The sequence below is a fragment of the Chrysemys picta genome, chromosome 1, assembly GCF_011386835.1.
Source record: "Chrysemys picta bellii isolate R12L10 chromosome 1, ASM1138683v2, whole genome shotgun sequence".
Taxonomy (NCBI): domain Eukaryota; kingdom Metazoa; phylum Chordata; order Testudines; family Emydidae; genus Chrysemys; species Chrysemys picta.
This window is the reverse complement of record NC_088791.1, coordinates 76,312,334-76,338,108: the sequence shown is the minus strand read 5'-3', so window position 1 is coordinate 76,338,108 and position 25,775 is coordinate 76,312,334. Positions and strand designations below refer to the sequence as shown.

General features: G+C 39.7%; 1 long non-coding RNA gene across 1 annotated transcript in view; it reads right to left on the bottom strand.

Moving 5' to 3' along the window:
- The window catches only part of LOC112059665 (uncharacterized), a 57,703-nt gene extending 44,404 nt beyond the window's left edge, over window positions 1–13,299 (bottom strand). Inside the window, exons 1-2 of the long non-coding RNA XR_002888951.3 lie at window positions 8,882–13,299; window positions 4,421–4,550 (exon numbers count right to left, since the gene is read on the bottom strand). This is a non-coding gene — a long non-coding RNA (uncharacterized LOC112059665). The remainder of the gene's footprint in view (window positions 1–4,420; window positions 4,551–8,881) is intronic.
- Between the last annotated feature and the right edge of the window lie 12,476 nt (window positions 13,300–25,775).

Genomic DNA, 25,775 nt, shown 5'->3' with positions numbered 1-25,775 from the left:
GCTGAACTGTACAATTTACATGGGGCCATAAGCAGGGTGGGTAGTGGTTTCAGAATACACAATCTTCCCATGCTGTTCAGCAGGGAAGGTGTGTACACACTTTGCTGGAGAAAAATGTTCTATAGTAAATAGAACTCTCATTCTGCAAGCTGGTGTGGAAAAGCAGGAGGGGAATGGCCCTGCCTTCTTCCTGCCCCATTTCAAACAATTTGTTTCCTGAAGTGAGCAAGCACCAAGCTGTTCCTCCACATTGGGAAAGATGTCACTGACAGGCTACACAAGAGGGCTTCTGGCATGTCCCTACATCCCTGAACACCCAAATGGCAAGAGGAACAAGTTACTTCTTGTAACCTTTTTAGCTGACATCTCTTTTTGGCCTGCAGCCCATCACAAAATCTGCAGCAGGATTAAAAATATTTCCTGCCCGTTGTGTAAAACTGGGGTTCAGTGAACAGATTCCTCCATTTTGCCACCTTCATCCCTCTTTCAATACACGCACATAAACACCATTGCTTTTGATATCTTTACAATGTACATTTCCCAATATTTCTGGCCTAAAGGCAAATGATGTAAATAGAAAATCAAATCCTTCTGATGGGTCTGATGCCTGAAGTTTTTTCTCATAGAAACAGCTGGGATAGAAGACTTTCCCGGGGTTTTGGTAATTATTGGCCGTTACTGAAAATTTATAAGTGCAGCAATAAAGAATATTTGAAACTAGAGACTGGGAGAGCGGTTGCTCATTGCTTGGCTTCCTGTGGATGCAATCAGAGATGACATATTACGGCAGCTGTGGTTCAGGTTCTGTTTTGCTATTTTAGTGTTTTACATAAAGTAACAAGTTTACACTAGTCTGTCAAATTTCATTTCTTTACCTGTTCCTTGATGCAATTTGTTTGTTTTTTCTTGAAGTCACAAAATGGAAAGAGGATTATAGAAATTCAGAGAGACAATGACTGTGCAAGGAAAACATTATGGGCCTTATTCAATTACAGCAAGATTCAAAACTCCATGAAGTCAGTGAAATCTTTCTATTGACATCCACGGTCTTTGGATCAGGACCTTAGAGATGACAAAACACAGGCTGGGTGAGCAATGGGAGAAGGAGGAAGCACAAGTTCACCATTTGCAAGACAGTCTTGGTGTTATTGACCTTGAGGGGGATGGCATGAATTCTGTTCTAGCTAGAGAAAAATGGTTCTTGTGCTAGAAATGATTAGAGGAGAGGTTATTTGGAAAAACAAAAGGCTGAATGAGGAGATGAGGAATAGCTTGGGTTATGCTGTAACATATACAGAGGTAACCTAACAATTACAGGGCCCATGGTCCCCTAATGTGGGCTGATCTTGCCTGAAGACCAAAATCTCTGTGGTTCTTCTGTTGAGTTTCCTGTACATTCCTCCATTCAGCATGAATGTTTCCTCACCCATCACTTCCCACAGAAACAGCAGAAGATTTGGCTTGCAAAACGCAAGATGCTCTGGTTTTTGCAAAGGCTCAAGTCTACCCCCACACTAGCTTTTGGTCCTTCCCTCTCTTCCTGGGCATGGAGGTTTGGGGAAGGTGGGCAAATTAATGCTGACTCCAGGCCTGATTCAAAATCCATTGAAATCAGTAGAAACATTCCCACAGACTTGGATAAGATCTTGAATAAACATTTACTTATCCCCTGAAATTCTGTGCTGCCATCCTTGGACTGTCATCCACACACAATTAGATCCCAAATCCCTATAGAGAGACTTCTTCAGAGTGTTTCACAGAGATGGAACTTCCCTCTTCTGTATCCCTAGGGCCAAGATCCACTGGTCCCTTTATCCTGTGCTCATGAAAGTGAATGGTATGATATGACCCTCTTTTACTGTGATGCATTCTGAAAATTTTGCACTGGTATCAACCTTGCCAACACTGGGGGGAAAAAATCTGCAGGTGGATTTTTCAAAACCACCTGAGTGACTTCGGAGCACGTTGAGAGTCACTGAGACTTCTGCTCCTGGGCACTCTTGAAAACCTCACCCTTCAAGTATACCAGGCTACATGTGATGTACATGGGAAAATATATTCCCCCATAATCTGGATACTTTATAAAATTATGCTTTCTTTCTAATTTCAGACTACAGAACACAAACCTGGAAGCAGGCTGTGTTTTCTTGAAGCTTTTAGAATTTTCCAGAAAACTTTGAAACAATTTTGTTGCTGAACTATTTTGGTGGTTTTTTAAAATTAAAATAGATGAATGTACATACTGTCTTTTTGTTGAGGTTATATATCTTACACATGTGGGCTGTGATTTTCAAAAGAAGTGGCATCCAACTCTCTAGGGTTCTAACACCAGTGCTTAATTTGTAATGAAAGAGGTGCTGGGGCTCAAGCAATTATGTCCTAGGGCTCAAGTAAATTTTTTTTACAGTCATAACAATGCAGCAAGCCCAGAAGTGCCAGCGCTATGAACTGCCAAGCCTACAGGTGCTGGGACTCGGCCCTCGAAAGCCCTGGCACAATTTAAGCACTGCCTAACTCCTTTAAACTCTTTTGAAAATCTCAGCCTCTGAGCTGAATATATCTCTAAGTACTAAAACTCTTGGAAATGCATTACGTTTTGTTTAATCTTTTAATCATATCGTCTCTACTTTCATAAATTTTAAGGTCAGAAAGGGCTATTATGATCTAGTCTGACCTCCTGCATAACACCTGAACACAGGCACAGAGAGGTAAAATACCTTCACAGCAGGTGGACAGGCAAGCAGGGAATAGACATGTCTCCTGACACCCAACACTGTATTCCATCCGCCAAACCATGCCGCGTCTCTCTGTACCTCTTTGTTGGTCTCTTTCGCGTTCACTCTCTCATTTTGCTAGACCACTTCCCTTGTCTGTTGTCAGGCCCCAGTACCTCTTTCACTGCATTATTAGATTACATTCATTCAGCTACATTCTCTCTCCCCCTGTCTTTATCAGCCACCTCTCTCTCTCCCCGTTGATGGTCTCTTTCCCCCTTCAACCATTTCACACTTTGTTAAGTTGTTTCCTCTTCTTTGTCTTAACAAAAGGGTTTTCCTGCATGTAATGTTCAAGTGTCTGAGTTGGTTCAAAATGCCTTAAATATAATTCATTCTTGCCACCCTCAGAAGCAACCCATTGGTAACTATTCTGGATCAAGAGCCTGGCTGTTGAGTAGCAATAAAGAGCAACGGTACTTTACACAGGGTGCCAACTGGAATAAAAGAAGAGCTGCTTAGAAGGTCTTTGTTTCTGAGCTTGGGAGGTTGAATTTTGCAGGTCATATTTCTTTACAAATAAGTTGAAGGTGAGAAAAACTATCACAAGATGAAAAGAACGATGGATGCAATGGAAGAATTAAAGTCTCAAGCACAAGCAAATTGACAACATGTAAAAGGCAGACTACTGCAGTGAAAGCACTTCACCTGGAACAAGTAAGTATTGTATGTAATAGTAAATATAAATGTCAAGAGCCTCATTGCTTAAAATAATTTGTGTCAGTCCCATACATTTGCACAGGATACTTTATTCTGTACAAAGACTACACAAAAATCTTTAAATTATTCCCCTTTCTGCAGTAATAATAATATCACCACAATATTAGCGTTCATTTCATAAGAATAATTAGCAAATCATAACACTCCTTACTCCTCGTTGCAACCTACAACTTGAACTATCACAGACTGATTAAGCAACGCTTCCCCCACTACAGCAAACGCAGTTTGCCCTTCCAAAGATGGAGGTACAGTATTTCACATTTATTGCTTTCAGCTATATGGTATTAAAAATTAGACATTTAAAACTCTGGCTAAGGCAACAGACATGTAGCTTATATGTTTAATAGGCAGTAAATGTTTCCTTTGTATTATCAAAACATTTGCAAAGCAGGTGATTTTCAGAAAGGAATTAAATCAACAATGCCAGCTAATCCTGAATCAAGGCTTGTGAGCTGAACCAATGAGCCAAAACAACAGTCGATTGCAACATAGTTTTAAATATATGAAAGAACATTTGGAAATCGTCCAATTAATTTCCTGAGGAACTGAGGGAGTGAAGAAATCTTTTATATTTTCCTTTGTGCTTACAGAACATAATGTCTCCCTATGGAACACTGCACAGCATCTACTGCCCTCACTAACCTATGTTGGCTGTATTTCACAGCTGTCAGACTAAAATTAACACTAGAGCTTTCTATGCTGGGTCATCTTATCTGAACTGGGCTTCCCTTTGCCACAAGATTAGCAGGAACTGCTTGAAACTAATCTATCCAAAGCTAGAGATCTGATAGGCCAGGTTAAAGGTGAAGTATTTCCTTACATTTAATGTGTGGCCACCTGAACAATATATAGGGCTCTATTCATAGAAACAAGTTTCAGATCATTTTTGAGAGACCTCTGCACAGTTTACATGGAGTATTACTTACATGCTTTAGGAGCCACATAGTCTTGGAATGTTGCCGCCTCAATCCTCCTCTTGGTCCTGTTTTGTAGATAAAAGAATTGCCTTATCTTCCCCCTGAAGGCTATTGATGCTGCTTTACAAATTTGAAGAGACTGTCATCAAAAAACAAACAACCATATGGTTAGTAACCATTTTTATTGTGTAGATTGCAGCATTGCCCAGAGGTGATCAGGTAGTTTATGGTTTGCATCTCATTTTGTCTCTGTCTTCTCGGAGATGTTTGGTTACTGGGGGATACCTTAATTGCTTCTGCATGTGTTGTATCTGTGCCAGTGGTGTCCTATGTTTCATTACCTAGCCAAGTTCTTTATTTCTGTGTAGCACTCGTGTCTACTGTAAACATCACATAAAGCCAAGCTACCATGTGCTATGTTCCAAGTTTGTCTTTAAAATCTTGGTGCAACTCCAGGTTGTTCTAGTGAACAACTGAGTATTAACTCAGTTTTTACTATGCATCATCACAGTTTTGCTTTACTTCTTTAAGATGCTTCACACATTTGCAATTGCTTTAATTTCAAAGTCTAATTGTAGTTGTTACTTTATTTAGTTGCCAACATAGATGGAATCCATTCTCGAGTTAAGTAAAGCCTTAGAAGAGAACAAATGGTTGCCATTTAGTGCCAAGTAGTTTTCAGCACATACTCAGTGGAAAATCCTATGTTAATTAATGTTATTTATTTATTTATGTGTCGTGTGACAGGGAGAGAGACAGCAGCATAGCAATCCTCTTATAATACATAGCTTGAGCTCACTGGTGCATGCAGAAAGGATGTAGGAAAAACATTCTTCTCCCCCCGCAAAGAACATTGTCCAGATCATCTGCTTTTCCCAACTAATGTGCTGCACTGATGGGGCACCGCAGGATTTAGCACCTACTATTAGTAAGGGTCCAGTTTACTCCAGTGAGACTTGGATACGGCCCTAAGTAAGATGAACTGCTGCTTTGAAACCAAATACAGTGTTTCTTGATTGAAAAAGGCACTGAGTTCAGTTGAGCAGCTTTTCAGTGGCACATTGGTGCATTATTGGCATGGGGAAAAAAAGAGAAGGGGAGAAAAAGTAGTTCCAGCCCTAGCTGTACTAGCAAAATAGGCAAATAATGTTTGTGATGTCCTCCCCAGCCAGTCACGAAGAATCCATAGTCTGGGTCCACATGACAAAGCAATGCTATCTGGCATTGAACAGGCAACCATCCCTTTTTTAAATATCACATCCTTTGTCTATATGACCTATCCCTCCAGCCATCAGAGAAAATTAGAGAGAAGAGAAGAAAAGAAAAGGAAACATCCACAGGATGAATGAGAGATTAAAGACAGCGTGAGCTTCCGCAGAAATACTGCCTGAATGAACTAGTGCTTCATATTCAACAACTCTACCATGAATTAATCATGTAAGGGCAATTCTTACTCCCTCACTTATGATAAATAGTACCTTACTCCACAAGTTGCTTCATGTATGTCTATGGGCTATTTGTGGTGTAAAGTACTATTTAACATGGCAAAGTAATAAGAAATTAGCCCATTAACTTAAGAATCTCACTACAATATTGAAATATATGGAATTTCATATATGGAATTAGATTCCTGTACCACAATCCCATGCTAACATGTAACTTTTGCCATGTTTCCAATATGTGCATCTTTGTTAACTTTGGGGCATTCTAATACTCAATACACAAAGACATTTAAGCACATGAGATTGTCTTCAAATTGGACACATACCCATACATTATTATCATTTGTTAAGCATTGACAGTATGTTCAGCTTTGTACAAGACACAAAAGTGATAGGGTTCCCATCTAAAATAGTTTACAGTCCAAGCCTGACAGAAAAGACATGAGGCACTGGGAAATACTGGGAAGGAAATTAATCTGGAATTCCTCCCACGGCATATTTATTAACTGACTTTTTGTGGGCAGTATCCTATATTGGAATCAGGCAGAGTGTTTGTTTTTCCAAAATATGTTAGCTCTCCTTCATACCTCACTGACTGTATCTGTTTAAGTAATGGGCTTTACTTAACATAAATTACAACCCAATCCTTTAACTTTATTGTGCCTTTATTTCCTGAAATGTAATAGTTCCCTAATTTTTTTGTTGGTTATAAGAGATCAGGTTTTCACAACAGGGATTTCATACTACCACAGGAGCTGCAAAAGCCCTGCTTTCATTTAGTATTGTGACCATGATTTTAAACCAAACAATTAAGAAAACTTCAAAATTAAGGCTGTCATGTCCATCTCTGATTTTATTGAGGTAGTGGAGCACATGATGAGCAAAATTATAGATTCAAGCTAGGATTGAGGGGAAAGTGGTAGTACTGTACTTCCATTATCTCAGAATAGCTTGAGGTTTCTCTTAAAACAATTAGCAGTGTGATATTTATTGTGAATAAATTTTCAGGATTTTCATTTGGAACCACATACGTGAAACCTCCCCTTTGGAGTTTGTCAGCTCTTGAGACATTGGACGGAGCCTCTTGGAGACCTACGCTATAGATTACAACAACAATGGTTCCAAAGACTTCAGAAACCATTTCCCAATCTGCTTAGAGTCTGAGTTAGGGATGGAATAAACTTGACACTCCACAAAAGCCAATGGGGAGTTTTTCATGGGATGATTTATACAGACAGTTTTCTGAACCAATGAGGAGCCAGGGCTGCTCAATCCCTCAGTGGCAGGAGACAGGCTGCCCCAGAAACAAAGAGACTAGATTTAGATTCACATAAGAGCATACATCAGAACATAAGAGCAGCCATACTGGGCAAGGCCAATGTTCTATCTAGCCCAGTATCCTGTCTTCTGACACTGGCCAATGCCAGGTGCTTCAGAGGGAATGAACAGAACAGATAACCATTGAGTCATCCGTCCCCTGTCATACACTCCCAGCTTCTGGCAGTCAGAGGTTAGGGATATCCAGAGCATGGGGATGCATCCATGATCATCTTGGCTAATAGCCATTGATGGACCTATCCTCCATGAATTTATCTAATTCTTTTTTTAACCCTATTATAGTTTTAGCCTTCACAACAGCCGCTACCAAAGAGTTCCACAGGTTGACTGTGTATTGTGTGAAGAAGTACTTCTTTTTGTTTGTTTTAAACCTGCTGCCTATTAATTTCATAGGGTGACCTCTGGTTCTTGTGTTATGTGAAAAAGAAAATAACTCTTCCTTATTCACTGTCTCCACACCATTAATGATTTTATAAACCTCTATCATATCCCCCCTTATTCATCTCTTTTAGAGTTGAACAATCCCAGTCTTTTTAATCTCTCCTCATTTTTGTTGTCCTTCTTTGTACCTTTTCCAAATCTAATATAACTTTTTTTGAGATGGGGCAAACAGAACTACATGCAGTATGCCAGGTGTGGGGAGTACCATGGATTTATACAGTGACATTATGCTATTTTCTGTTTTGTTATAACAAATGGATAGATAATTATCTATCCCTTTCCTAATGGTTCCTAATATTTAGTTAGCTTTTTTGACTGCTACTGCACACTGAGCAGATGTTCTCAGAGAACTATCCACAATGACTCTAAGATCTCTTTCTTCATTGTGGATAATTTAGATCCCATGATTTTTCATATATAGTTTGCATCACTTTGGAGCTGTTTGAGTTTGGAGGTGGGAGAGAAGCAGCTTGGCCTGGGGAGGCTTTGCTTAGCTCCTGATCCCCACAAAAAGAGACTTTGGACTGCTGGGATCTAGTGCATGACTGGATGGTTCCAGCCTGGTAGAGACCAGCCTCCAGGGAGGCAGAGAACCAACCTCATGCCAGCTATTGAGACCCGGCTGAGACCTCACAGGGCTCCAGACCAGAGAGCCAGGAGAAGACCCTGCTCCACCCAGGAGTGAAAACACTGTAAGCTGGCCCTAAAGGGTTATTTAAGTTGGCCAATCTTTGCAGAATTGCTACATCCATCTCCAGATTCATCCTAGACATTTCATCTGCCTGGGAAAGTGCTGGGGAGGGAGCTGGGGTTTGTGGTACAATTGTGAATGTTGGGACATGGGGAATTTGTTATATTCTTGATGTTTGAGCCTTTTAGTTACTCTTAGCCCTTTCCTTCCCTAGATCCTCTGTTTCTGGTCCCCAGTGAAGTCCCACTTTGTTATTGTTGGGTGTGGGATTTCATTGGTTGCGGTTTGTATTATTGTATTTTGTTTCTTTTGTACTGGGTCATACGGGGTCATAAGAGCAGTAGAATTAGTTATTTTCCCATGAGCCAGTACTCCTCATGTCCCAGACACAGAGAGGAGTCACCTTAGCTGGAGTTACCAGGTGCCACAACAAAGAACCCAGGCCCCAACCCATGTGTGGTGTGGGGAGAAGCCACTTGGTTAGCAAGCATGCAGGAGGAAGCTTGAACCCTGTCCTGGGAGAGGGATTACATGAGGAAGACAGATGCAGCCACTCACCATGGAATCATCCCCAGTGGATGTTCAATCAGAAATTTGTTTGTGAGTTAATGCTGGTTCAGACTGTATTAACTCCCACTGGGATCCTCCAAAGCTGCTAATTTGAAGTCACCATGTAGAAATTAATCCAGTGGTAGGACAGCTCCTGCAGTAGTCATACTATTGGGGATGAAAAGTAGGGGAAATCAGTCAAACAATGCTACAAAGATGTCATTCATCCATGTAGATTTCTCTACATATGCAATACAGAGACGTCCCTTCCATGCAGCCTAGGACCTGCAGTCTTGAGAAGTCAGATCCCAAGGCTTTTCTGCATCTCCAAAACCAGTCTATAAAGCTTGGAAATTCCCTCCTTTCTCCTTCCCTCCCTGTTTTGTTTTGTTTCCTTGGCATAGGAGAAATAATCCTTTCACAACATTTCATTTGGAACCATTATCATCTATTATGTATCTATTTACATATGGTTAGATTGAATAGCCCTCCCACCGGTTTGTACTAGGAGTGGTGCAGAGCCCCATTGCCTGGGAGAAGCTCTGAAGATTATAACTTGTCATATGTCTTCACTGCAGAGTTAGTGCAGGCTCTTATTTGAGTGGTGCCTCCTTCCCATTCACACACATAGCTCTCTTACTTGAGCTTAGCTGAAGCTTTTGACCTGGGCTAGCTGGTACAGTGGGGGTGTAAGTTAAAGATTGGGTTCCACTCCATTCGGGCTGGTAAGCTGTCCACTTTGCAGTCAGGACACAGGGTGAGGGCTGATAATCCTCCACTGCCTTCCTACAATTCCCCCTGTGTTCCCAGAAGGGCAGACAAGTTATCCCACAATTCACTGGGAAGGAACATGCAGCGGCTCAGTTTACTGAAGTGTTAGAAATCATGGGACATGCTCCCACAAATCCTAGCAAAACCCACGAGGGAGTGCAGCACTAGAGAGGACACAGTAATTCAGGTAGGGCTTTGCAGTATGGCTGCTTACACCCAGACTAGGGCAACCCAGCGCAATGTGCAGAGAAGACATACATCAGAGGTACAATCCCTGCCATACACAATAACGTGCTTTCTGTAGCCTGCCTTTGGATTTTACAGTGTGAAGCCCAAAGCCAAGAGCTGGTGCACGAAGAGTCAGGAGTATCTCCCCCAACCCCTCCTTGGATTGATTTGTGGACCCTAGAATACAAGAAGGAGAAATTCCCTTGATAGAAAGGTCTGATTTACTTGATAAATTACCAGCATCTCAGAATTTAACATTGATAACTTTAGACCTGCTACTTAGAGCCTGGAGACTCGCCCAAGAGTAGTGTGTTCAGAAAAAGAAGTGTTCAGAACATTTGTAAATGATAGATTGTTTTTAATAAATAATATGCAGGAGACTAAAATCATGAAAGGTTCATGGAATAGCATATTGGGGAAAAAAAAGTTATCTCCAACTGTTTAGCCACTCACTCAGGATTCAATCCTGCAGATAGCCAAGCAATCCCCTGAGAGGCTGAAGGCCAAACTTTTAATGGTATTTATGCACCTAAAGATGCAGATAGCACCTAGTGAGATTTTCAAAGTCCCGAAGTGCCTAACTCTCATTGAAATCAATGGAAGTTAGGGATCTAATGGGATTTTGAAAATCCTATCTGCATTTTAGCAGCCCAAATACCTTTAAAAGTCTGGCCCTGAGTGCTTTAGCTCCTGTTGACTTCAGAGAGGGTTGATCAGCAACTTCACGAAATGCTTGGTACCTTGCAGGATTGAGCCCTTGGCATAGGATTCTACAAGTCCCTGGTAAATACAATTCCATGTGAGTTCTAGATGTAGAAGGTTTACTGGATCAAGCCTTTCCCTTTCAAACACCAGAAACTTCTGAAATGTGATAAACAGTAAAACCCCATTTTACAATAACACCCATTTCCCCCCTGCTTGGGGAGCAAAAAACAAAACCATGGGAAAAATGAAGTTTGGGTATATGGATGATCAGTGCATGTCAGTGCAATAGAGTGGCCAATTTAAAATAAAAAGATAGCCTAAAACAGGTTCCTGAGTCCATATATAAAGATATTAATTAGCCTGATTTTCAGCAGTGTTGAACACCCAACAGCTCCCACAAACTTCTATAAGAGCCGGTTGGATGCTCAGTACCTTTGAACATCGGGACAATTGTTTAGGTGTCTAAAAATGGATTTAGGAGCCCAATTTTAGGCACTTATTTCTGAAAATCTTGGTCTGGACTCTGGTTGAGAGAGTCATATTTGACAGAGAATATAGGGCTTGACTTTATTTATTTTGAATCAAATAATTAATAAAAACATAATTTGTGATGAATTTGTATTTCAGGTTTCAGCCCAGAATCAAATTTATGGCTGAGTTATATTCCACTCCCCTCTCTCTGAAAACTGGAGATTTAAACGGGAACACTGAGGGATGTGGGAACTTTTGGGGACTACCCAACACCAGTGAGGGACTCTGTCACTGCTTGTCCTATAATCTGGGGGGGTTTTATGCTGTGCAGCTATGGCTCAGATCCCTGACACCAGTAGCTATCCCACAAGTACAAGGTCTCGGCCTCGCTCTCTCCAGTCCAGTTACTCCTTGCAGGGTGACACCAGCAGCCCTTCCAGTTCCGAGTCTCCCCAAATATGGCATCAGAGAGTTGAACCATAACTGCATAGCACAAAGGCCTACAAAGTTACAGAGCAAGCAGTGACAGAACCCCTCACTGGTCTGGGTGGACCCCAAAATGTCACAGGTGTTACTACCTACCACTTTGCTGCAGCGCTATAGCATCCAGTTGGAAGACTTACTATCCAGACACCTATATGATGCAGTTTTAAAGAGCAATGCAACAAGACATTCTGTTGGTAATCAGGACATTCATGAACTTCACTGATGTTCAATAGAGTACAGTCTTTTTCCTCTAAACTTTGTATTATTCTTTGCTCTTACTATTCATCCCCAGTGTGTTGCATTTCATTTTCATACAAAGAACAGGGAAGATGAAATCTCTCATAAATCTATTATAAAAAGCTTTCCAGTATTGTCTGCATATTTGAATTATGTTCTGGATACATACCATTTTTCAAAACAAATCATGTAAAACTTAGATTACATCAACTGGATAATGACTTTTCAGTTGTTTCCATCAGTATCTGGGATTTTCAGTTTTGATAGATTTATAGTTCTATTTCTTTGTATTTATGTCAGTCCTTTACAATGCATTTAAATTGGAGTATAGAAAAAATGCTTCAGACAAAAGCCAAATATCCAATATTTAGCTACCAAAGAATCAAAAAAGCTCCATTTTCACTAAATTGCAAAGTTCAATATAAGTTCTGGTAATAAAGAATAAAGATTCCATTGGAAGTCCTTTAAAAAGCAAGGCCCTGAAATTCAGATGATATGTAGAAAAATTCAGGTTCACAAATGAGCCACCAGGTTGGAGTTCAGAACTCTCACTATTTATCCAGCTATAGATACTCTGATATTCTGATTTTAATTTCAGGAACAAACTTTCATCACTGAGTCTTGGCTTTATGTAAAAATGAATCATCTCTCTGGATTTTCACAAGCATTTTAAGTGAGAGCAACGATCCTTTATGGACATTCAAAGTCTGCTGCTTTTCCCCAAATCTTCCTGCCCAAACTTCCATCCCTATTGCTAATGGCCATATCCCCCCCACTGCAGAATAAAGAGACAGCTTCCTCTGAGGCCACTAGTAGAGCTGATACATGAATCTATCACTACCTCGGTTAGAATCATTTTCTTCCCCCAAATCCCCAGTGCCAATGCTGTCTGATCTCTACAGGATTTTGGAAGAGGAAGCCCTTTATTGATTTCAAACACATGTCTCCAGAAATCATAGCATGTGTTGCCACCAAGACAAGATAAGTAATTTAATGGACTAAAGGGAAGGATTCACTGGAACAAATTCTGTCATGATTGTTTATTTAGAACCTGTTTGCGCTTGTATAAACATTTCTTGTTTCTCCTGAGATTTCTGTTTGATAGTTTTTTGAAGGAAGAGGACCCTATTCCTGACATTAAACCACTTCTGGTAATTTTTCCTTGACTTATTTTTAATTTTGTAAACCCACCAAGATGAAAATTTCTGTATAAAATATGACAGGATTATTTTAAAATGTTCAGAAGCTGAGAAAATCCACCCAGGTCTTAACTTTTAGGGCTTTTTCCAAGCTTGGAAGCCAAAGGTTAATGTATTTAATATCAATTGATAACTTTAAGCAAAGATTTTAGAGCAGAGAGAAACAAAATGTAACATAAGGTTTAAAAAATGTAAGATAACTAAAAACTGTTTTCAAATTCTTGCTGTGCTCTTTCTGGTGGATTCTATTCAAATCCAATGTAGTACATCACTTAGTAGTAGTAATGAAAAATACTTAGCTCTGGAACTTGTCAAAAATGTCCATCCAAATGAAACTAAAAAAGAAAGGAAAAAATTATGAAAAATTGTTTTATTTTCCAACAAACTCTACTTAGTACTTATATGGCCCTTTTTATCCATAGTTTGAATGGAGGCAAAGGTGATAAAGTATCATTATTGGGCAGGGGTACTGGAACAATTTTTATAGTGGGGGTGCTGAGAGTCACTGAACCAAATTGCAAACCCTGTATATAATGGAAACCACTTCAAGTCAGAGGGTGCTGAAGCATCCCCTCCCCCCACCCCCCCACAGCTCTAGTTCCAGCACCTATGTTATTGGTGAGATATTAAAAGGCACTCAGCATTTGTCTAACTCTGCTCCCATTGAGCTCAATATGAGTTTTACAATAGATTCCAATGAGAGCAAAATTAGGCCATTGCCTGAGCACTTTTAAAGTCCCATCCATGGTGTGTAAGAGACGTTCTGAACATCAACAATGGAATGCAGAGTGTAGTAAGTGAAGGCCCTAATGAAGGCCCAGTATGAGGCCTGAGGCCTGAACCAAACTAAAGTAATGGTCAAGACTTTGCTAACATAAAGCAAAGTTAAGCTGTGAGCAAGAGGCAGGCCCTGCTCACAGAAGCTGGCAAGAAAAGGGCTGATGTTGCATAAATATATATTCACCTCGCATAGTTAAACATGGTACCAAGATACACTATACCGGAACATTCCACAGATAACATGGAACAGGCCGACCCATCCCAATGACAGGGGCAAAAGGGTAAAATGATGGATAGAGTTGTTTTGATCGAACCAACATGTACAAGGTGAGAGGCGGCACCTTGCTATGTAGAGGGGTTGCACCTCAATACGTCAGAGTGATGTGTAACTTGTTTGTACCTGTGTATAAAAATGTATCCCTGGGGTGGTGTCTTTGTCCGGCCACGGGGGCAGTGGAAAGTCCCGCCACTGAGCCGGGTCCTTGCCAAGAGGCATCTATTAGTAGTATGCCCAGTAGATTAAGTAATCTACGGGGAACTGCAATTGTGTCCGAGATCACAATAAACCTGGCCGAGGTGCCTTTGTACCTTACTAGACTCTGTGGTCATTGGGGGTTCTCGTCGGGTTTGCTGTGTCAGCTATCTGCGCAGAGCTGGGGCAGCACACAGAGGGAACACATGCACGCAGCCGAGTGATATCAACAGGAGAAAGCAGAAGCACCACACCGGTACCGAGCCTCTGACAACACAGAGAACTACACCTACCTACGAAACAGCTATTTGCTGTAAGACCTCTCCTTGTTGGAGATGGAGGATCTGCCTCAATTCACAAACGGAATTCACAGAAGGAATGACTTAACAAACAAGATTAAAAACCAAAAACCAGAACAAACAAACAAAAAACCTAAACCAGTGACCACAAAAATGTTAAAATAACATAAAAATCCGCCACTCTCATCATCACCCTCTCTCATTACATTTTAGTCTTGATTCTACAATGAATATTACTCAAGGCACAAAATCAAAAGTCTTTTTTTTCCCTCCCTTTATTGGCCACCAAAGTATTATAAAATTAGATAAACCTATCAGGAAAAAGGTCACTTACAGGAGAGTTTTCGTTTTGTTCTAACTAGAAGTATTTCAGTCTCCGTGATTGGTTTCTGTTAGGGATGACTGCACTAGATAGATTAATATATCAACAGATTCAAACCACAGCCCAAATCTCAAATTGAACCAAACCTAAACACACCTCTCAAGAATGAAAACACTTAGCTAAGTACCCCCTTCTTTTTCCAGATCCCCAGAATGTCCCCTCTATTTTTCATACCCCATCTCAGAACCTTACTGGGCTAACAATCTCTGCTGTCTTCAGTGGAGTGGGAACATATTCGTGGAAGCTATAGCCAGGGGATGCCCCTTGAGCATGAGAAATTTGAATAAAGAAGCCAGTTACAGCACAAAATAAAAACAATCAGATATACGACTTCCACTATTCCTCTGCCAGGAATACCATCCAATGCTGAGGGTGAATGAGAATGAAATGGGGTCAGGGAACCTGTTGAAGAAAGGCTGTTGAAGGGTCAAGAAGCTTGGGAATAGCATATGGACAGGAGAAGGATGGGTGGAAAAGGATATATTGAAAGGAGACAGCCTGATTTTTTAAATTTATTTATTTAAAAAAAAAATTGTCTTTAAAGCACCTTTTAAATAGTATGTCCTGATTTTTATTTTTTAAACATGTCCAAGCCCATTCCTCATCCTCCTTCTCCCTTTCCTTTTTATACACCAGCCTGCTTGCTGCCTGTTCAATTTCAGCTTTGCTGATGCTGTGGGTAAACACCCTCTTGCAGAGCCAGATGAAGGACAGGTATCAGAGCACTGCTTGAAGTGATGCCATGATGCAAGTGCGTGAGACAGCTGACAGTTAACACAGCAGTGAAATTGACTGGCCACAAAATGCTGCCAAATGCACAAAATAAAACAATCTGAAATCATCGATTTTTTTTTAATTGCTGATCTTTTTCAGTTACAGTAATGTTAGAACATTCTTGTAACTATAGGAGGTAGAAAATGTGCAGATGGAATGAGATTTTCAAGTTGGCCTTTAAACTGCAGATAAATATTTCAGCATTTCCAGATTTAGCCAAATTAAAATAACCTTATACAGCTTTTGAGATTCCCCCCTCCGCCCCACTAGTGCCTGTCAGCTCAAGCAATAAAGAGAATCTACACTAAAATGCAAGTGAAGATCCATCTCACTCTTACGTCAATCTCAATGGGAATTAAGATCCCTGAAAAATGCTATTAAGTGATCAATTATTTAAGATATGGCACAGGGCACTAACACTGTTTATTATTTTATAAATATCAATAAACTTTAGAGTAACTGTCGCAACTAACAATCATTATCACTGTTACTAACTGAAAAACATCTAGCTTAACGATTTAACATAAATGTAAATATCTAGATTTTGGAAGATGCTTAACATGATTTTCCAATTTGGGCCTTCAGTTTTGAAGGTTCAAACAAACGAAGGTGCAAGAAGTCACTACATCTAGCTATTTGATATGTGCGTTCAGTCGGCTATTTAGACCTAAGGGATTGATGCAAAGCTCCTTGAAATCAATCAAAGTCTTTCCATGGATTTCAATGGGCTGGGTTCCTGCTCTAAGTGACATCAATTGTGCCTGCATTTATTTGTACTGCCAAAATTGTGGGCACAAAAAGGCATTTGCACCCCTGGAGACTGGAACAACATGGAGGTCAGCAGTGCAATCCTCCCAAGCAGACAGCCTCACCAAGGAGGCATTTTGTAGGCAAAACAGTGCCTCAACCCTGATTCTGTGTGGTAAAAGTTGTTGTGCACACACAAGACCTTGATTCTGCTTATATAGATCTTTTCTAAAAAAGAACGTGCACCATAACTCAGAGAATGGAGAACTTCTTATGATTGTGCTTGTCTCTACATGTGTTAATGTTACATTAAAAATGATAGCTTGGCTAACTGATCACATGGCCTGCCTATTTGTTGAAGTAAACTCATTCATTGGTGCTCTTAATTTTTATAAGAATGGCAACCAGGAAGGGGGTCCAACCTCTATGAACCTTCATATTAGAATGAAACATTATAATCCTGGTTCAAGGAGAGTACAGTGGGGGTGGTAAATGCAATGCAAGATTAATTTTGAATATTCTCAATCAATCCACAGCTTAAAATATTTGAAAAGGTGTTTACTAGATATGATCAAATACGAAATAAATTTGAGAAAATTATCATCTGCTCATGGATATTCCATGGGAAGAATAAAAGACTAACTCAGATAAAAATTTGTTGCAAGTTGTTTGGTCAGCTGTCTATATAATTAAATTCACATAAATATATAATACTCCAATATAGTGTTGTTTCTTTTTCCATGGCAATTTAGTCTGAACAGCCACCACAGTCTCTTCTTCCTGTAATTTTAATAGAGAGGAAGCTTTTCTGGAACCAGGCTCCTGACCTGAGCACGGATCCTACTATGGGTTGTGTGTGGATGTAGGTGGCATGCTGCTATTGTAAACACTCTAGCAAAGTCATAAGGGACGTAGAGTCTAAGTGGGTTGCTGCAGCTGCTTCTCCTTCTATTGTTGTTTCTTAGATATTTGCAGCTTCAAGCCCTTTAGGCTTAGTCAGTGTTGACTGAGCTGCTTTATGCTACTTTTAGGTTACAGACAGAAAGGAAACATAGCTTGAGGGCTTGGTTGGTATCAATAATGGTGTCCTCTTCTCTGAGTCCTTCTTTAACCAGCTCGTTCCCAGGATGAGCTTGCTGTTTTTTCTCTTTGTCTCATTTCTTTTTAAGAACCTCTAACATAAAGGGAAAAATATATAAAACATACTACCACCGCTGTTATATTTTATCCAAGCTGACACTTACTAACAATTCTTTAATTTTATACATTACCTAAGCTGTCTCCTGCAGATACTTCTCTTAAGATTCTGAATCAGAGCGGACTGGGAATTAGAAAAAAACCCAGCTCCCCCAGCTAGAATTTGATTTCATAAAATTGGCACTCTGTCTCTGGTAACATTGAAACACATTTATAAATACTCTCCAATGGGATCTCTGAACACATGCACTATGCATGCATTCAAGCTTCATTTTGACACTTCTCAATACACGCAGGGGAAAAGGGATACTAATTAGCCACACTTCATTTATGTTTTTTACACTCATTTCAAGCATGAGTATTTAAGAGTTGTCCTGCAAAAATAGATTGAAAACAAGCTTTTGTGTTAAATTGTATTACATCAGTCTAATTCTCTGCTCTGTTGTCTAGTGAACAAAATACAGAATGGAATGTAAATATTCTGCTTAGAAACCACATTAGTCTCTTTATTTGCAACTAAGCTCTATTGTATTTACCAAAAATATAGACATCTCAGTTAAGTACGCTATTTATTAAACCAAAAAATTACCCACTTAGTGTCAGTTGCAAATGGTTCTGCCTGAGCTAGAAACAGTGGATTCAGCAACAAATCCAATGAGTAAAGTGTTATCTGATAAATACATATTAATTAAAACAAATAACAGATGTTTTATTTCCTTCTTCTTACCAGGCAATTTGGGCAATGAACCTTTGTTCCATGAAAATTACATGAGTCTGAATTAAACTTCAATCATTATAGCAACTAAATTCCAATTTTAACAGGAGGCTGATTCCAAGGGTTGTAGGGAAAAAATAATTATTGGATACAATTTAGACTTAAATGCGTGGCTTTGCAGTAGGAAACTTCAGTGGTTTTAATATCTTACCAAGAATTCATTTTTGTTTCATTTATTTATTTGCATTTGCAGAAATTGGTATAGAACCAATTAATTAATTTTAATATATCTTCACATTTACTGATTGCCGTATACAATCTTCATTCATTTCTCATGATTAGACATTTGTCAAGATTTTGTTTTTAAGGCCTTGTTGTGAATATAAAGCTGGTGAAAATAGCTGAGGTGAATGACAATGCAATTTATACTTTGAATCAAATATTTTTTTCCTGGCAGTTTGCTGCTATTTTAGGCAGTATATTAGTGTGTATCGATGATAATGATAGTAGATAAATAACTAGCAATAAGCGTGTATGTGGGTAGGTGGGTGATAGAGAGAGAGCGAGAAAGAGAGAGAAAGAGAATAAGAAAAAGCAAATTGATCACAGGACGAGAAGACAGTATGGTGTCTACATCCCATCAGTGGAGAGGAACTTTGCCTGGGTTTACTTTTCAAAGAATACCTTTCAAAGATTTATTGGACTACAAAAAGAAAGGGAGAGAACCTCTTTGTTATCCATCACTTAGGGGACATAGGGGAGGGCAAACTAATTCCGTGTATATTCCAAAAAGACTGCAGGTGCTGGAGGCTTGACAGGAGTGCGAAAATTTGTTTTGTTGGTAAGCATTTCTGTGCGTTATCTCTGCTTAACATCACTTAAATTTCTGTTCTTTATTAATCAGCTTATTCTTAGTTTTACTATAAACCGTCTTAGTTAGTGCTGCTCTGTTGCAGGGTAGAGGGAGTCCTCAGCTAACCTAACAGTCTGATGTGTACCTGTTTCTTTGGAGGAAGCAAACTTAATTTCTGTGAGTGTGCTGTGAGAGGGACTGGCCACTAAGGGAGAAGTCTCTGGGAAATCGGGAACTGGTGTTCACTGATTGTTAACTGCAAGGCAAGGTTGATATTCACAGACTCTCAAGAAGTTTGTTGCTGAAGCAGACAGACAGGTGTGGTAGAGAGTTGATACACAGTCTCATCTCCAGCAATGCTCATTGTTACTAAGGCAGAGGGGTAACAGTAGTTTAGGGTTCTGGGCTGCCTTGAAGACAGTGTCACAGTGTGTGATGGTGGAATGCTAGTGTGTGCACCTTCATCGTCTCTCTGAGTTCAACCCCTGAGGTGCCAGGCCTCTTGCCTTCAAGGGAAAAAATTGCAAGGGAAAATTTTGCATTTCTCCCACACTTAGACTGGGCTCTGGGTTACAATACCCTGTGTAGCGACCATTCTCACTCTGCAGGTCCTTTTGAGATAGTCCAACTTTAAACTTTCTACCCTTCAACGAAACCATTTGGCACTTTATGGGAGTCATATGAATGTGGGTGTATCATGGGAGATGTAATCTAGTCAGGAAGCCCAGGTCATGAGAGAATATGGGCACCAGGCACAACAACTACAGCTCACGTGGGGCAATGTGGTACTGTAGGGAAATGCAGTTTAAAGTTGAACTTACTTTAAATGTTTTGGATCAGCTCAACAAATCAGAGGAAATATTTCAATTTGGGAATGTCAAAATATTTCATTTTAATGTAAAGAGAGAGAGAAAGAGAAGCCATAGGGTGTTTTGCCATTTTTGAGTTAAAATATTTTAGACTTTTTTTGATCCATGAGAAATTTCAGTATTTCAATTTTTTGTTCTCATTTCGGATATAAACAAATGTTGAAATAATGGAATTCCCTGCAAGATGAAAAATTCCAGTTTTTGCTCAACTCTAAACAACATGAATCCAAATCTGAGTGATCCTGTTTTAAAAGTGAAATTTTACATCTGCTTATCTTGACCATGAAGCTCGTGGGAGGCATGTGAAGGGCATTCTGGAATGCTGTTGGGAGGATCTGTTATTGCACCTACAGATGTTCCCGGAAACATCAAGATATATTAACAAATTGGGTATACACACCAGAATTCTGATTCTAAGTTGTTTCATTCATCCAGTCATGGAACAGAAACAGATGATGTGACTTATGTGACTTATGTGTTTAATCAAAACTAGTCTACCTCCTAAAATATCTACCAACCAAAAATTATTCACAGAAATTATTCTGTTAATGATTTTAATAATAAACAAAAGACAATTGAAAACTGCCTGTGATCAGGACATGAACTGAAACTAATTTAATAAATTATTTATTTCTATATTATTTATGCAGCTCTGCTTTACTCTGTTTTATGACCCAAATTCAGAAATTATTTTGCAAAGAAGAAATTAAGCCAATGGATTTTTTAAGTGTCCCTATGAAGAGCAGTTAAAATGAATAAATAAGAAGATATTCCATGTTACTATAGCAATATAAAATATCTTGGGCTTCAGTGACTTCTTTCATGGACTGCCTATTTATTGGCAGTGTGTTGCAAAAAATCATTATTTTGCACTGCTTTTAATATTTGTATATGATTTTTGGTATTTTCTTCACCGAATCCAATCAGATACCTACCTAGAAGCTTTTGGCTTTATGTAAGGTATAGCCGTTACAGGACTCCAAAGATCCTATTAAAAATTATATATCATTAAAGATTGTCAAAATGTTGTGGCAGTAATGTGGTCTAATTTAATGCAGGCATTATTTCTGGCACTGGAGGACACTGAATGGTACTATTTCATTTTCTACCATTAAAAAGTGAGTAATAATAATACAATCTTGAAAGGAATTAAGAACTAATACCCTAAATGGTATTTGAAGTGTAAGCTGTGTGCCGGTGTTCTTCTCCATTCAGTGATAAATTAGGTTTCAGTCAAAGAGACTTTCACAGGCATCAATTTTAAAATATAAGAAAACATACAGCGCTTCTTTTATTTGATGTAATTTATACTATTTTTGACCCATGGTATTAGTTGCCTTCCCACCAACGGTCTGATTCTGCCATCTTTGTTGACACTGAGTGGTACCATACTCTAGGAGTAGTACTACTGATAATACTCATCGTGAAAATAGAAGGTAGAATCAGGACTCAGATTAGGAGTGGGTTGGGTCATTTCATTTTGGGAGAAGACTTTTTATGAAAATATATATGTAAACAATACAAGTTTTGCAACATCTACAAACACAGAACATCAAGCATGGCTAATATGTTGAATTTTCTTGGTCTAGACCAGCAAGATTATCAGGAAATTACTATTTGCAACAATTGTAACGTGTTGTGCTCAAAAAGGCTTCAGATACATACTTTTGTTCATATTTATTTTCTGTGCAAGCAGAGGAAAACAAGTCTGGTGATGCACCGTAAAATAATCAGAACCAGACTGCATGTAATGGCTGTGCTAAAGATCAAATGCTGAGGACTGGGAGAAGTAACAGATATAGATTTAGTGCTGATAAGGGCACAATAAATTATCTTGTGTGGTCATTAATCTTTAAGTACTTGACAGCTAAATGACCCAGCTAAAGCTTTGGGAGTGTTTTTTAGTGTAAAGAAATACAAGAACAAGAATATTAAATCCATAATTACTTTCTATATCCCATACACCCCATTGAAATCAAACACAAATTAAATGTACCTATTTGCACTAGTGAGCACATCCATGTAAGGGATTTTTCTGTGATGCATTTCATAGTTATAATATTTTAAATCACTCACTGGTATTTTATCTCATGGTTCATTCTTACACGTAATAAAGATTATGCTCTCTGAACTGGTAACATTTAAATGTTTGGCACAGATTTCAGTGTCTTACAATTCCAAATAGAACTGCCGTCTATGAACTGTGACTCTGAAATTATTTCTTGGTCCAGCAGCATGATTATACTTTGATGAGAAATGCAAAGTTCTATTGACATGTCCTTTCTGATTTTATGCTAGGAGAGAGGATAGATGCTTAATATGTAGTTTTTAAATACATTTTTTAAATATAATTGCATATGTACTCTATACAATTGAATATCAAGCTGAAAATAACATTTGAAATATGAATTGATAAAGCAGCTTTCCTACAAGATATTTTCTATTACATAACTTCTTGACAATAAAACTATTTTATCAAATGATATGCTAACTACAAGCAAACAAAAAAGCACACGAAAGCTCTGAAGAAGTCAGAGGGCCATTGTGATTTTGTGGAGTGTTGGGATAACATAGTACATGTCCAGTTGTCTTTCCTATCATGATCATGGGCCTTGGATCCAGATATGCCTAGACTGAAATGCAGCTAGGCTGACAGAAGTTATTCTGTAGGAACTGGCTGGAAGAAATGGCAGAGTTAGATCAATTCTATCAATAAAGACTATTTGCCTCCTTTTGTTACTCACGTTCACAATCTGGGAGCCTGTTGCAGAAACTCCTTGTTGACCAAGTAACTATAGTATCCAAGATCACTTATCCTTTTGTGCTTGGAAGCAAGTTTGTGGATTTTTTGTTTTTGTTCTGTTTTTTGCAAGCCTCATCTCAATGACCCAAGTCTTAGCCACTTTGAGATTGTTAAAATGGTGCTGTACCATAAGGCACGTTTACAATTTCCACATTAATTCTTTGACAGTATTCTCCACTATCACTTTAATATTCATCCTTCCTGTGAACACTCCTGAAAATGTAATTACCTTCCTGGATAGTCATGAAAAGCCAACACAAAAAGGGTGAAAATATGCACAAAGCCAATTTGTTTTAAAACATAAATTACACCTGGCAAGGGACATAAGAGGCAATAAGAAGAGGTTCTTTAAATAGATTAGGAGCAAGAGAAAGAAGAAGAAAGTGTAGGTCCTCTACTAAGTGGGGAAGGGGAGCTAATAAGTGAAGACATCAAGAAAGCTGACATGCTTAATGCCCATTTTGCTTCAGTCTTCACTAAAAAGGTTAATTACTCAACATAATTAAAATTGACACCCATGGGGAGAGAATGCGATCCAAAATAGGGAAAGAAAAGGTCAAAGTATATTTAGATAAGTTAGATATATTCAAGTCAGCAGGACCTGATGAAATTCATCCTAGAGTACTTAAGAAACTAGCTGAAGCAATCACAGAGCCTTTAGCAATTATCTTTGAGAACTCCTGGGGGATGGGAGAAGTCCCATAAGACTGGAGCAGGGCATACATAGTACCTATCATTAAAAAGGGGAACAATGAAGACTCGGAGAATGATAGACAAGTCAGCCTAACTTCAATCCCTGGAAAGATACTGGAGCAAATGATTAAACACAGGGCCGGCTCCAGGCACCAGCTTGGCAAGCAGGTGCTTGGGGCGGCCACTCCAGAGAGGGGCGGCAGGTCCAGCTATTCGGCAGACGGTCCCTCACTCCCGCTCAGAGCGAAGGACCTCCCGCCGAAGTGCCGCCGCAGATCGTGATCGCGGCTTTTTTTTTTTTTTTGGGCTGCTTGGGGTGGCCAAAACCCTGGAGTGAAAGTAACTTAAGGGACTTACAGGTACACAGGGCTGGGGTCCTGAGCGGGAGGGGAGGAGGGGCAGGGCCTCTGGCTGAAGGGACGGGGCCTTTAAATCCCCAGGCCCTTTAAATCATTCCCTCTACCCCAGGGCTCCGGCGGCAATTTAAAGGGCCTGGGGTCTGGCTGCAGTAGCGGTGGCCGGGAGCCCCGGGACCTTTAAATCGCTGCTGGAGCCCCATGGTAACTGTAGCTGTGGCGGCCGGGAGCCCTGGGGTTTTGGCAGTGATTTAAAGGGCCAAGGGCTCCAGCCGCTGCCGGGAGTCCAGGGCCCTTTTAAATTGCCTACCTGGGGAAGCTGCCCCCTGCCGGTATGGTCGGCTGTGTACCGGCTCTTGGCAGTACGCTGGACCGGACCGGCTTACTTTCACCTCTGGTCCTACCACAGCATAAGGGGCTGGACTTGTTGATTTCTTGAGGTCTGTTCCAGCCCTACATTTCTATGAGTGAATAATCACACACATTTTGGGGGTTTGTTGAATATTCACTGAATTCCATTTGAGACCCCATATCACAGGGATAAGTGTCTGCTTTCTAACCAGACTGTCAAAGAATTTATTTTTCCTTGAGGGTGAAATGCCAAGGATTCACTCAGAAGCACTGCTTATGAAAGCAAATAAGTGCACTGAATATCTTTGTCTATTGGCATAGGGTATGATCCAAGTCCAATTGAACTAAATTGCAGTCTTGTGTTTCCATCTGTCTCTTACATCTAACCTCACTGACATGTTCTGCTAATGAATGGATTTTATAGGGGCAAAGGAGAATATCTAGACATGGGGCCTAATGGACAGTTCATCATCACAGGGATGAGAGAATTTGGGTACCCAGACAGAACTTGTGTCAGGGAAGAATGAAGGCCCTCTAACTATCTGAGGTGATAAGAGTCTAGATGAAATAGCTGATAAGAAGAGATCAAATTAAATTTGTTCCTCTTGACTTCTCCCTGTTGATAACAAAGGCATGATGAGCAAGGCAAGTGAGAATTTTCACGCATACCATGCTCAGATGACAAAGGGGTCTAGGGTTGGGGTATACATTTATCCTTTTCTAGCAAAGGACCATCAGCACTTCCAGGATCTTGGTAAAACCCTGGGGCTGCCATCAAAAGTAAGGGCCTCAGAATGAATTTTAATCTGGCTCTGAGCCTTCTAAGGATAGCTGATACCACCTCTTAGTACTACATATAGCCAATGAGATTTCATACTGTCTTCCGAGATTCATTGGGAGCACAAACTACAGGCTTGTTAGTATTGTCAGCTGAACCAACCCTGGACAGGCAAACGATGAGGAAAAGGGACCATTCTTGGGTCTCAAAACTATACTTTAGATGTCAGGCAGTACTTGAAGAAGCACATTCCCTTGGGTGTTCTACACACTCTTTTCAAGACCTATGCAGGAAACAATGGGTTAAGTTGTATGTTTAATAGGTATGTATAATCAGCATCATATAGAAAGTTTATTTTAGAAAGTGATATGAACCAGATATACTTGAAATGGATTTTCTAAAGGTATTTTTAATGTAATTTTCTGAAAATAAGGCCCTAAGCGTAACTATCTGTCTAGACTCTTTCCTGTTTTATAAGAGAATATGACATGTGTCCCCTGAGTGAGCTATTTTTTTTCCTGCTAGGTGGAAGATTTGATCCTTTCTTTTTACTCTTTTTAGCTGCACCAGCAGTACCACTAGATTTAAGGGCCTGTCATCCTTCCATTAAAAAATGTTGCATTTGAAGAGTTTATTACTTTAATTCACAAAGGGCTTCAACTTGGCACAGAAGCTTTTAGCAAAGTTGCAGGGGGATTTTCTCCTCCCTTCAGTATAAAATTTTATTTAAATCATGA